General features: G+C 42.7%; 1 pseudogene; it reads right to left on the minus strand.

The window, feature by feature from the left end:
- Positions 1-10639, minus strand: part of LOC144763420 (vomeronasal type-2 receptor 26-like) — a 256987-nt pseudogene extending 246348 nt beyond the window's left edge.
- Positions 10640-12541: the final 1902 nt, after the last annotated feature.

The raw sequence follows: 12541 nt of genomic DNA on the forward strand, positions 1-12541 counted from the left end.
GGTGCCTCATCTGGCGTTGCACCGACTGGATTGCCTTCCCCTGCATACGTTGTATCTTCAACATGCTACCCTCCAGCCCACGGAAGACACTGGGACCCTCCACATCTTGTGCAGCACTGTTGTCTCTGGGCCTTCTGCGTCTGGTACCTGTGCGGGCACCCTCTGCACTGGACAGCTGTATGGCAGTGCTTTCTTCCCCAGCCAAAGTTGGTGTCTCATCCCCCTCCATGTCACCTGCTGATGGCTCCATTTGGACTAGTGTGGCAACTACATGCCTCTTGCTCTTTAGAACTGCAGGTGTTGTATGAGGCAGTGATGCAGGCAGTTCAGGTGAGGACAGTAGCAGAGGGGAGACAAAACGCTCTGGGGAGGCCTGCAGCTGTGGAGACATTTGCAGGTCTTGAGAGGCTGGCTGTGTTGTTGGTGCACCAGTGTCCTCTGTGGTATTCCCTGCACTTGTGCATGCCTCCTGAGTGTCATCCCTCTGTGGTGCACTGCCTTCCTTCTCCCTGGTACGCCTGCGAGATGTCTCGCCTGTGGACATAAAAGCGTACATTAGCTCTGTGTTCCTGCAGCACGGCTTATACAATTAAATTATTTTCACTGACACACTGTAGCTACTGCCTCAGCTTGCTTAGCACTGATGTGTGTCGTATACCTTGTTGCTAGGTGTGCTGTATGACATGGTAGGTGTTTCAATGACTACATCTCCCATAATGCATTGCTGGTGTATGTTGCTACCTCTACTGGAGTGGGGAAAGGGAAGGTGATGGGGTGGGGGTGATTGCTGTGCATGCTTCTTACCGATTCTGGTGGCAGCTCTGGCTGAGCTGTCCGCATCTCCCAGTCCACAGACGCTCTCTGGTTCTATGGTAGACTCCACCAGCTCTTCCAGCTCTGTCAGGGCAGGTGCATGGTTCCTCCCTCCTCCAGTACGGCTTGCCTCTTTGTGGAGCTCTGCAATTTATTTCTTGGTTAAGCTCCTGAGGTCGTACCACCTCTTCTTCAGGTCGTCTATCTCCCATGAAGTCACTCCAACAGCATTCACCCTTGACTGTATTTCAAGCCAAATCTTTCTTTTGGCAGATCACTGTCAGGGACTGCTTACCAAACAATTGTTGGTGTCCTTTTACCACCTCCTCCACGAGGACCTGCAGCTCCATGTTGCTGAATTTATTTTTTCTCTTCCTCTCTGAATCTTTTTTCTCATTGGTGTTTGCCATTTTTACACTTTCAAAAGCAGTAACGTTTTCCTGTGGCTTAAGGACTCTGCCCTGCTCTCACAGCCTCTCCAGAAGCTTCTGATTGCTTGCATCTGCCTGGGTGTAGCCACTTCCTGGTTGGGAGGGGGGTGGTTGCACCTGATTGGCTGACTCCTGGGTTTTTCTTTTTTTGAATAGCCGAGTCGGTATTTACCGATTCGGTATTTACCGAATCGGTAATTCCCATTTATTCCTATGGGCCTGGAGGTAAATACCGAATGGCTGATACCGAATTTTATTGATTCTGTAAATATTAACGAATTTTTACCTACATCCCATTTTCCGATTCTAAAATACCGAATCGGTAAAATTCGGTAATTTAGAATCGGTAAACCTGGATTACCTACATCTGGCCCACAATCCATAAAATGAGCAGTACAACAGTTTCAAATGGAAAGCAAAATCACAAAGAAAAAGAAATAATACAAATATCAAAGTTCATGTATATAACATGTAAAACTGTGCAGTTGTTTCCCAGGAAAAACACTTCAGGATATTAATCAAGGAGCCATCTTTGCCTGCCTTGGCCATCAAGCCCCATAACTGCAACCATGTTGAAAACGCTGTAGAGGCCCATAAATGCTGTGTGGGGGGCACCTTCCCTTAACCAGTCAATTCTAATTTTGCACAACGTGCCACCAGTTTGGATCTAGCCACATGCAAATCAGTATTGACCTTGTTCCCAATAAGAAGATTGTGGTGATGTGATGCTGGAAGAGATCAGCAAGATTACTGTGATGTCATCAGGAGTGTGAACAAGTATCATGCCCTGAGTGTTCTGTCAGTGGCAGTTACTACTTGTGCCATGGATGTGCCCGCTGGGACGGTTCTCTGTACCCGTTTAATAAATACTTCTTATGGAAATCCACAACAGCCTCAGCCACACTTCATTTCAGTGGCGACAGAAGACGGGATACCAATGTGTCTACTCAGGGTCATTCAAGTACTCTTGGTCTACAACTCAATTGTGAGTCAAGTAACCTTTGGCTGCAGTTCAACTGTGAGCAATTTTTGTTTTATTACTACCTTCACCCAAGGCACACCTGCTCAAACCAGTAGAGTACAGAGAGCCGTGCCCGTCTATTTCAAAACAATTTCAAAGCAAACTTTGCTCTAGGCTAAGGCTGCCTACTTTCTGTTCCGTTTTTTTTTACTCTGGAAATGAGCTGCGAGATCTTTTTTGTGACTTTATTATTCTGTTTTGCCTGCTTGCGCTGGATTTGAACTTTGTTTTCAATCTGCCCCCGTACTTCTGTTTTGACCAGGATATGGTTGTCTGCACAAGACTAACGGCATTAAGGTTGTCTCGTGCTAATCCTCACGAGCTGCCAGCTTCTTCTGCATTGACGTGTGCGCTCTCTCCCAGTGCATGCCTCCAGCGTTCTATTGCCTAGTGGACTACTCTCTACAAAGGCACCGCTTTCTAATACTATCATTCTTCTTTGCATTATTAAAAAAAAAAAGTTATGCTGATACACACAGTTCTGTACTCACATTTTTGTTTCAGTACCTTCTTGGAACTTTTCGAAGCCCACATTGAGCAAGAGCAGAGGGTCTTTCCTCTGTGATCGAGCAGAGGGCTCCTGCTTACTTTCTACGCTGACATGTACAGCATTAGTCATTGTGTGTGGGAGATCTTCAGACTCCTTTCGGCACGCTGACACGCACAGCAATAATCATTGCGTGTCAGTGTTTCTTCAGCAGTTCATGAAGTCACTATATTACGGATGTCCCGCCTCTTTCTGTTAATCTTGGATTGGCTGAACGAAATTGTCCAACAATACTTTAAACAAAACGGCATTTCAGCTAGTCTAGTTTATGTTTTTCCCTAACTCAGTGTTACCTTAGGCTGCCATCTAGTGGCCAAAGTCAAGAGTAACATTTCATGAAGAATTGCTCTTGTGTGTTATTTCTGTATTACACATACACTTATTTATAACTGTTTATTCCAGACAAGGCATTTTGAAGAAGTAATCTATTGGTACTAAACCAAGCATTAGTGGAATTTGAATCATCATTCCTCTGTTTTTCTTTTGTGCCTCTAGTTTTTCTTCCTGTCTCCTCTTTTCTCACTCTTCTTTACCATTTTGTTTCTTTAACTACTTTTATTCCACAGGTATTCGTACGACATGCAAAGCGCCACTCCACAAGTGCCTTTTCTACAAATACCCGGCGATCCACAATTAGAATGGAAATGATGTATTAGATCATTTATGGCATACTTAGGCGCAATTGATGGCTAAAGGTACAGACATGAGAAGAAAAAGAATCTCATGTATTATCATCTGGGGGTGGAAGGTCAAAATGTATTTAACCATTTACCTCCATATGATCTTCCTGTTGGTGAAGATCCCAACAAGTTTGAAATAGCTGTTGCACAATTAGACAAGTACTTTACCAAATCAAAGAACATTGTGGTGTACAGATACAAGTTCTTCACAAGGATGCAGAAACCCAATGAAAGTATAGATACTTTTATCACAGCTTTAAACATTTTAGCCTCAAAATGTGAGTTTGATAACTTCACATCTCAACTCATGAGAGATCAACTTGTTGCACAATGCTACTGTAAAAAGATTCAGGAGAGACTACTTACCTGCAAAGATCCTACGTTAGATAAAGCAATTGATGTTGCCAAGAATATCGAAAGTTCGATGGAGGATGCAAAGCAACTTGAAACTGCTCTATCTAATACTACCATTTCTTGTGCTGTCTCTGCCAAGCCTCCTACTGCCAAATCTCCGTTTGTCACACGTGATAAAATTAGATGACCAAGCATGCCTAGAGGTGGAAGAAATTTCACGCAAAGTAGACAATCCAATCCCAGAATCTATTGTTTTAGGTGTGGCTCATCCTTACACGTCTCATCTTTTAAAAATTGTCCAGCCATCAACCAACAAAGTGGCCAGTGCGTCAAAATGGGCCATTTTGCCAAAGACTGCATGAGTGGGAGAAAAAGAAATGTAAGATGTGTTATTAATGAAAGTGACAATTTCTACGATGAAAATGTCACTAGTCAGGAATATGTTGTAGTAGTTAAACACTGCAATGAAAAGGAACATCTACTGCATATTCCTCATCCTTAGGTTGATGTCACTATTGAAAAGAATCAAATTCAACTTCTAGTAGATAAAGGAGCACACATTACTATTGTGTCGCAAGATAAGTATCTTAGATGTTGGTCTAAAAAGAGCTTATTAACTCTGGATATTCTCACTGTAGCCTTTGAAGGTAGTAGAATTGAATTGTTGGGCTTTTTCTGGGCTGCTATTGGTGTTCTAGGGGAAACCATCAAAGCTAAAGTGTGTGTTGCAAGATGTGGGCTCAATGTTCTTGGTCTTCTTCATCAAGCTGAATTTGGATTGACTATCAAACATGGTCTAGCTAACCCTGTTTTCATTAACAGACAACCTCGACAAAGTTCCACTTCCACTTATGACACTAATTCTCTGTCCAGCGTTCAAATGAACAGTAAGCAGGAATGCAAGTTCAGCAAACATTTTGAGGACCGTCTTGGTAAAATCACCAATTTTCAACACTCTATTAGAGTTAAGGAATATGCTATCCCAGTCAAACATAGATTACACAATGCTCCCCTAAGCATTACTGGTGATCTATCCAAACATTTACAAACATTGTGTGATCAAGGTAGTATTGAAAAAGTTGAGTCTACTCTATCGCTTTCTCTCATTGTTTTGGCCAAGAAAAGGTCTGGGGATTTGAGGATGTATTTCTACTTGAGAAGCCTCAATTAAGCCATCTGGGTCGATGGTTTTCCCCTCCCAAGCATTGAGGACCTCATCGCTAAAGTAGGGTCATCTTCATGGTTTACCAAGCTGGACCTTAAAACTGCCTATCACCAAGTCTAGTTACATCCTCAGTCCCAACACCTTACAGCTTTTGTTACTCCTGATTGTGTTTTTCAGTTTTGCGGTCTTCCTTTTTGTCTGGCCCCTGCAGCCGCAGTTTTTCAGAGACTTATGACTGAAATGTTTAATCATAACCCTCATGTAGTGGTCTTCCAAGACGACATTCTTATTTTCACAAAAACTGAAGCTGAGCATGATTCAGTGATTGATCACGTCTTCAGTGTGTTAGAAAGCAGAGGAGTGACTCTACAGAAAAACAAGTGCACCTTCAAAGGAAAAGAGATTGAATACTTAGGTCATATCATCTAGTAACATGGTATAAAACCTAGACCAGGCTTAGTCAAGAGTATTGTTGAGGTGCCCGATCCTCAAAGCAAGGAACAACTCATGTCCTTCCTTGGCCTTTGTGAGTTTTATGCCAAGTTGATTAAGGATTTTCCAAAACCACTGAATGTTTCAGAAGACTACTCAAGAAAGGGGCTATTTATAAATGGCCAGAGGAGTGTGAGAAAGCTTTTCAATACATCAAAGACCGTATTGTTAGAGCTCCAGCTCTACAAGCCTTTGTCGAAGGTAGGTAAACTTTTGTTACAGTTGATTCTTGTGAGTATGGTCTAGGAGCTGTGCTATCACAATATGTTGAGGGAAAGGAGCACACAGTGGGATTTGCCTGCAGGACTCTTCGTCACGTTGAATGGAAGTACTCTGTTATTGAAAAAGAGCAGCTGGCTTGTGTCTGGAGTATCGAGAAATTCAAGCCAGACTTCTGGGGTAGATCTTTTATTCTCAATACCGACCATCGACCTTTGGTTGACATTCTGACTGGGAAAAATATTAAATGCACTACTGCTTGCTTGGCCAGGTTGTCTACCAAACTACTTGAGTACACATTCAGGGTAGAATACTTTCCTGGGGTAAGGAATAGCAGAGCAGATTGCCTACCAAGGCTCCCCAATTCTGATACAGATGAGCAAGACTGGCAGACTGAAGTAGAAGAGTGTTTTGTGGCAAATGTTAATCAGGACTGCTTCTCTTTTGTAGAAGATGACTGGATAACTGAAGTTGATAAAGATGTTGTGCTCAGAGAAGTTGCATTACTGATCAAGAAAGGTTGGCCTAGAGAGAAGTGTATTTCCTCTGATCTTCAGATGTTCTGGAAGGTCAGTGATGAGCTTTCGGTTGAGGGTGGAAAAGTAGTCAGAGTTGACAAACTGGTGCCTCCCTTGTGCTACAGAGAGAAAATTATTTTAGCTGCTCATTAAGGTCACCTTGGTGCTACCATTACTAAAAGAAAAGTCGGGTCCGATTTTTGGTGGCCTAGGACCTACACCCAGGTTGATGAGTTGGTTAAAAAATGTGCACGATGCAATGCTAGTGACAAAGTGCTTGTCTTAGAGGGTATTGTTGAATCCCCTGTACCTCCTCCTGGTAGAGCCTGGCAGAAGTTAGGCATGGACTTTCTTGGACCTTTCCATGTTCTTCCTGCCAATTCAAGACATTTTTTGTTCTTATTGATCATCTGTTCAGGTGGGTTGAGGTTGAACCTATCAGTGTCCCCAATTCCAAGAGTGCCATTGACTGTTTGAATGGGATTTTTCTCAGGGAAGGTTATCCCGAGGAAATTCTAACAGACAATGGTGTCCAATTTGTCTCGCACAAGATGAATTCCTTTCCACGAGCTTGTTGTATTAAACACACCAGAACCCCTCTTTATCACCCGCAAAGCAATGGAAAAACTGAGAGAGTTGTTGTGGAGTGTATTCAAACAGCTTTCAGATCCAAGTTTTGTATTTTTCAAGCTGTGAAATATCTGGTTTGGTCATACTGCACATCACCTCATGTTGCGACCAATTTCAGTCCATTCAAACTTATGAGAGGAAGAAAAGCTTCTTCACAAGTCCATCCCTTTTGGATGGTAAAGTCTTTCCATCACGGTGGTGCCATGAGGAGCATGTGGGAGTATGCCAACAAAAAATCATCTGAAACATGAACCTATTGTCCAGAAAGAAATCCACAAGATTTGTGTGGGAGATTGGGTTAGAGTAAAAAACTCTGTCTCAGTAAGAAAAGGTCGTTGTAAATTTCTAGATTCTCAGCAGGTTGCAGATATTCGCAAGAATGCTGTGAAATTGGGCAATGGAAATTGGTGGAGCACCTCACGTGTGGCTAAGAATCCTTGTTTTTCTCCCAAAAATTTGATATATGACAAAAATGTTTTGGGGGGGATGGTGTAAGGAAGAGCTCAAGGGTCCATACCAGGCCACACAATTCACGAGAGTATGTGTACGTTTTGATGTATGTTAATTATATTATTCTTTGGTTTCCTTTCCCCTTTCCCCTTTTTCCTTTTCCTTCTTGTATCTTTTTCCCTTTTTCCTGATTTCAGTATCATTTTGTTAAAAAGGGGGAGGTGTGGTGATGCGATGCTGGAAGAGATCAGCAAGATTACTGTGATTTCATCAGGAGTGTTGACAGGTATCATGCCCTGAGTGTTCTGTCAGTGGCAGTTACTACTTGTGCCTTGGCTGTGCCCGCTGGGATGGCTCTCTGTACCCTGCAATAAATACTTTTTATGGAAATCCACAACAGCGTCAGCTACACTTTATTTCAAAGATTCCATCCCGAACTGCCAGACGAGGATTGCAATGAAGCCTGAGTAAGTATGAGTGACTAAGAATAATTCAAGAAATCAATCAGTCCTGCCTAGCTGGTATGCTGTCACTGGGTGCTAGCTTCATGGACCAAAGAGCCTAGAGTGCCAAGGACAGGTGCTGGCCACTGGGTGTAAATGTTATGGAATTAAGGTGCCTGGCTGCCAATGGGCTTGTACCACCTGCCCAGTACATGACTTCGAGGTGCATGCTTCAGGCTCAAGTGTCTTGCTTGCCCAAGGGCTAGTACGTCACCCTGACTCAAGGGTTCCAGCTGCTGTGCAGATAGTACTGTTTGCACCAGTATACCACCACTAGGTGCAAGCTTCAAACATTCAAGAGGCCCGAGTTGGGACAGGCTAGTCCTGTCTACTCAGTAGACTTCCAACGGGTGCATCTGCTTGGAACACTGCCACTGGGTGCAAATTTCACAAACTCAAGGTGCCAAATTGCTGAATCTCTTGTCCCACCTGCCCTGTACACCATTACCAAGTGTAAGGTTCACGACTGTGCATTTCACAGCTTTGCAGAGTGAATAAGGCACATTTTAAGGCAGTACCACAAGGCTACCACCCACCAAGCAAAACAACACAGGTGCAAGCTTCACAGACTAAAGGGGAATGGAAGTGCATGGCCCTGAAGCTGACCCCCAATGTGCACTGTTGAATGCTGTGATTACATTGGTTGGATGTCTGCGGACCGGGGGGCAAAGGACCTGACAAAACGCCAGGCCCAACAGCCAACTACTACTACGCTTGTCTGAAGGACGTAGAGGGTAGGTCACAAGGCCTGGCCAGAGTCCTGACCCTTCAACCTTTACCCTTCCCACACAGCGTACAAACTTGAATTTATTGGTCTCACTCCCACTGCAGACAACCAAAGGCTGTCCACATGTTGAATGTCCATGAAGAATGTGTTGCAGGGACAGGCCAGAGGTCGCCCATGTGCCCTACCCTTAGCTGCACACAGTTAAATGGTGCTTCTTCATATTGGTGCTCGGGCCTGATCTTCGAGGCCCTGAGGGCTACCCCTGCTGGGTGCAATCGAAGGAAGTACATAGTAAAGATAATTTAATTACATAGGTGTAAGAACAATGCCTGCATACACAATCCGTGGTATTCAGGATACAGGTGATTCCCATGAAATATGATCTGGATGCAACCCTTTCTTAATAGGTCCAGATGCCATGTTCTGTAATTAGTAATTTGTCTATGAAAGTATTCAGCTATTTCCTACTATTCACACCCTCAATATGTGCACAGCAATGGTTTTATTTCAACATCTGTTGAGTTGCAAAGAACACTTCCACTTTGAATATGATCAAAATAAACAAAGAAATCCATTAACCCTTTCCCTGTGGCGCGAATTTTGCCGCAGTGCGGGGATTTGATTAGGGGGTATACAAAAAAGAATCAACGTTTTTTGGCTAGGTTTGCTCATGACATCATAACATGTTTTGAAAAACCTATGCTATTCGCTGAAAACACACTTTTAAAGTGTAGCTATGTTTACAAAAGAAAACTTAAACCAACTGAAGTTTCCCAGTTACAGTTCAGTAACTGACAAACTAACCACATGTTCCCCTGTCATGCACAACTTATATCCTTACATATTACAATATTCTTAGCATGTTAAATAGCATAAATAACATTATTGACATCAATGACATCTCAAATAACATGTTCCCTTTGTCTGTTGGGTTAGTATTGGTATGTAGCTTTGGAAATTTCAGGGAGAAGTTCTTGTGTAATTTTAGCCATTTGTGTTGCACCGCCATTAGAGTACTTCCCCAACTCCACACAATGTAGGCGTTCTATTTAGGACTGTCTAATGGAGATTAATGATGTTAGCTGTCAATAGGATCTTGTTATTAGTTCCACATATGTTAAGGTACAGGCATCTTCTTGAGACACTGTGGATTTTCTTGTGTTCTTTGATTGTAGTGCTTGATTTGTGGCGTTTGTATGGTACTAGTAGCCAGACTCATAAATATGTTTTTCCCTTTCAGGTTTCTCCAGCAAAGGTTCCTGGACTCAACAATTCAGAGCAAAGGACACCAACCATTTTGATACTCTAGTGGTGAGCCTAGCATGTCTTGCCAGGTGTTCTGCCAGGTTCCATTTACCCGTAAGCATTTACTTCGCATAGAGTCAGAATCACAAAAGGGGAACATGTTGCATCTCGTCACCCACTAAACCACAGGATTTATATACAAAGTGCTCACCTGTGAATATCCGCCACCCCATTTCATGCGATCATTGTGAATTGTAAATTTTTGGCCTTCAGGGAGCCGATCATCATAAATGCCGACAAAGACATATTTGTTAGATCCATCGGGTGCCAGCTGCCAGTTAAGTAGATCTGCAACTTGAGGAACATCGCCATTTTCGTCAAAATATATATCATCACCCACTGTGTTCCTGAAATGGATATTCTTCACAAAGTGCAGCAGCTAAATGCACAAACAAGACATATGGATGTTGAACTATATACAACACCGTTTCAGAAAGAGAACAGGAAAAGAGGTTGTTATAACAAAATATTCTTTGGAACATTTTGTGATTTCTTTCTCGCCAGCAACAGATATGAAAAATGTGCTTGCTGTAATTCAGTTGCCCAGGTATATCTCTTTTACTCTGCCCTTCAATATACAGAGCCCTGCAACAAATAACCAATAGAGAAATGAGAAATCCTTGGTCTGCAGCATAAACCTACACCTCGGCCAAATGTATGTAACAGTGATGGATGATGCCTTTATAAGTAAAGGATGTCAGTCAGTTCAGTTCATTAAGCTTTATTCGGTATGTATGGCAGCCATAAAAGCAGTTACAAATTTAAAATACAATTCTAAAACCATTTCCGGCCATACATAAAACAATCCAAATAAATATATATAAATCAATTATCAAATATCAAGCACAATACCTTTTCCTACATTAATTGCTTTTTTAATATATAGCGCAACATAGTAGCATATCCCAGGGTCATTAAGAGTAACAAGTAATTTCATAGCACCATGAATTGTTGTCACATTGTATTTTATAAAAAGTGGTTTCACGTAATAACGTCTAAAATACAGATACAAATTCCAGAAGAGCATAAAGTGCATTGTGCTTTGTTTTGATAGCTCATCACATGGGCAAGGAATAGTGGAACACCTTTTCATTGGGGGAAAGCGACTAGAGGCCAGATATAGGTAGACAAATAGCGATCGCAAACAGAGAAATTTGCAGAATTTCCACGTTTGCGATTGCAAAAAACCCATGTGAAATGTAGAGCCAGAAAAAACTAATTGCTAAATAAAGAATCACTAAAAATAAAGGAAACAGTTAGCAATTCTTTATTTAGCGATTATGCCACACCGACTCACTATTTTGCGAGTCACTAAATAAGGAATCGCAAAAAGAAGTCGCAAACCAATGGACATAAAATCACAAATATCGATTTTTTGAAAATCGCTAATTTGGAGTCACAAATAAACAGTGACTCAAAGCAGGTGGTAACCAGGTGCACTGCATATAAAAATCCCCAGAATGCATCTGCGTGAACACAATGGCGGCCCTCTATGTCATTGCAAGGCGGATGCGGATGCAAGCTGCAAAACTGAGGATTTGGAGATGACAGGAACGCGTATACAGATTGCACATCACACTATTCCAACTCACAGAGGCAGAAATCCATGAGAGGTACAGGCTTCACCCTACCACCATCCTAGACCTGATACGTGACTTGCACTCAATCCTGGAGCACCAGACACGAAGGGTGCACGCAATACCACCACATATACAGGTACTGTGTTGCCTGCACCTACTTGCATCAGGTGTTCATAGCTGTGCCTGGTGGTATCTCACAGAGTTGCCTGTCATGCTTCTTCAACACATTCCTGGATGCCATGATGCAAAGAATGCACCACTACATCCGGTTCCCTAGCACACTGATGGAACTGCATAAGACAAAGATGGATTTTTATCAGAAGAGCCAGTTCCCACATGCCATAGGGTGTATCGATGGGACACATATACCAATCTGCCGCTCCTCTGCTACTGAGTACATATATCGGAACTGCAGATCAACACACTCAATCAACGTACAAGTAATTTGTGATGCATCTCATATCATCACCGATATTGTCGCAAAAATTTCAGGGAGCACACATGACTCCTACATCTTCAGTAACAGTGGGATCTATACACATCTTCCTGGGGGTGAATTTGGAGAAGGATACCTGCTAGGTAAATCAATTTGACACACCCGGATGTATACCTTGAATGTATCTGTTGCTGACTGTGAATGATGTGTCTTCCTTTACCACTTAGGTGACAGTGCATATGCAGTGCGGTCATTTATCCTGACTCCATACCTAAACCCATCTACCCCAAGTGAGAGGAGATTCAATGTGGTGCATAAACCAACGCAGAATGTGATGGAGCGTACATTTGGACTCCTGAAAAGCAGGTTCCGCTGCCTCCACAAAAGTGGAGGATCACAGCAGTTCCGCCCTCTGATCTATAGCTACATGTGCCATGCTACATAACCTGGCCACATGGAAGGCAACACACGTGGAACTCACTGAATCAGAGGATGATGATGAGGAATGTCCATAGCCACTGCACCGGCCAGCTGGTGTTGCTGCAGCGCCAGATGGGAGACACAAATGGGCTGAGATCACACACAACTATTTCTGAGTAAGTAATAAGACAAAGAGAGCAATTGCAAATGTGAAACCGTGTTTTATTGACCTTATGTCAGGCAATAGGAA

The sequence above is a fragment of the Lissotriton helveticus genome, chromosome 1_1 (assembly GCF_964261635.1).
Source record: "Lissotriton helveticus chromosome 1_1, aLisHel1.1, whole genome shotgun sequence".
In the NCBI taxonomy this organism is placed as follows: domain Eukaryota; kingdom Metazoa; phylum Chordata; class Amphibia; order Caudata; family Salamandridae; genus Lissotriton; species Lissotriton helveticus.